The following is a 2067-nucleotide window of genomic DNA, read 5'->3' as shown; positions in this document are numbered from 1 at the left end:
GTGTGTGTGTGTGTGCACGTACATTTGAATTATATTTCTACACAGCAGGGCTGCAGTCAGCTGTAACATCTGTGCTCCTGTTAATCCACAGTGTTACTCCTCATCTACACTGATGCCAGTGTAGAAACACTGCTGGGCATTATTGTCAGCAGATTGATCACTTAAAACATGCAGGATAAACTAATCATCAAGTATTTTATCAAACAGCCCATAATGAGTCATTGGCATATAAAAGGATTTGACAACAAAAGTGGAGAAAACTCTGAAAAACGAGTAATATAACCGTGGATGCATTTTGAGGTGTTGTTCAGTTGCTCTTCTCTCATTTCCCACCTCTGAGACTTTTAATGTTACATAACATTCCCCCAGTGGACCTAATGAGTCCATACTTTAATTGCATGATTACTATCAGCTGTGCTGGTAACACAAAATACACAACAAAGCCGACACAAGCTGCTAATTAACAACTGAAGAGTTTTTTTTTCTCGGAACTTTCGATGGAAGTTTCTTGAGAATAGACAGTCATTATGTTAAGATTGCAATGATGAGTCTTTAAATACCTAAAAAATCTCGGACGTACACTTTAAATGTGAATTGTTCTTGATTGATTGCGAAAAAGGTGTGAATTGGTACCAAACTAACAACTTGAACACACTAAATGATTACCACTACTAAATGTTAATTTGACAACAACAACAGAACTTGACATAAGGTCCACTTCCACTGAGGAAGACAGTGAAATGTGGTCAAAAGCTCCAATAAAAGCTTTATAGTGGACTTTTAGTTTGTTGAATTATTACTTTGTTCTGTTTGGAGTATTTGGCGCTGCAGTACAACACACACAACAGGTCTATTTTACAAGACATTTTGACATGTCACAGTAGTATAAATAAAAAAAATAATGACGGTTGAATTCCATTTAGTTGCTTCAGTTTCAGGGTGCTGGTATTGTTCATACTGGCTTACTTGAACATGTCAGAGCCATCGTGCTTTTCAAAATGTCTGCTGTGAATTATTTAACCTGCAAATGTATCATTAACATTTATTAACATTCACATCCATGTGACATATCATTTGCTCACACAGACTCACTAGACCTTTGTTTAGTTACTGACGTGTACTCTTATAAATACTTTCACTGCTGTGTTTGTTTGTTTGTTTGTTTGTTTGTTTGTTTGTGTTCACACTGGGTCTTGAAACTCATACATCTGAACATCTCATTCCTCTGAGTGTTGTTCAGAGCATTACGTGTGTTTGGATCTGTAAGGGGACCTTGAATGTTGATTGAGTGAGCTGTTGCAGTATGTACTTATACACATGGAGGCACTGGGGCAAGGGGTAAGGGGTGTGTGTGTGTGTGTGTGTGTGTCGGGGGTGGGGGGGGGTTTGAAAACAATGACGGTAAGTACTACTTGCTGGAAATTTCTGTCACAGTCTGCACGTTCTCCGGGCACTAATACTACTTTGTATCCGCCTTGGTTCCCATCACATCGAATGTACTCACATGTAGCAGCTAAGGAGACTTTTGATACCTCCCTGTTTCACTTCAGCACAGGAACACAAACACACACACACCTGAAACTCATTATGCTCTTACACTGTAATCTCCCATAAAACCTGCCAACAACAACTCAGTATCATGAACAAAAAAAAACAAAACAAGGGCTTTTGTAACCACATTCAAGTGCACCCCTTCCTGTAAGCCGCCTGTGGCATTTATGAGGTCCAGTAGCAGTGTGTCTTGATCTGTTTTTCCTAAAAATAGCTTGGTCCCACGCCCAGAAAGAGGAAATGGGACCCTGTGGGCTGAGCGGCTAAGTGATCCGTGGACACGTTTTAAATGCATGACCAGCTGAGTATGTTGTTTCCACAAATAATTTACATTATGCTGGTATCTGATTTTGAGTTTGAGAAAGTTTTAAAGGAAGAAGGAGGAAAGGCTGGTGGATGATGGCTGAACAATATGAGGGAAATAAGAAGAAGTAGTACTGAGGTGCTGGAAGAGAAGGCTTGTGTGTGACAGATCTGCTTTGAGATGAATGTTTGCCTGCAGAGAGAGAGAGAGAG

At 39.8% G+C, this 2067-nt stretch overlaps 1 protein-coding gene across 6 annotated transcripts in view; it reads left to right on the top strand.

Annotated features, from left to right (window-relative positions):
- Positions 1-2067, top strand: part of fam13a (family with sequence similarity 13 member A) — a 55521-nt gene that overhangs the window by 41251 nt on the left and 12203 nt on the right. The window lies entirely within an intron of this gene.

The sequence above is a fragment of the Morone saxatilis genome, unplaced genomic scaffold (assembly GCF_004916995.1).
Source record: "Morone saxatilis isolate NCDOM2014 unplaced genomic scaffold, NCSU_SB_2.0 Contig17, whole genome shotgun sequence".
NCBI lineage: Eukaryota > Metazoa > Chordata > Actinopteri > Moronidae > Morone > Morone saxatilis.
This window is presented reverse-complemented; position numbering and strand designations above follow the sequence as displayed.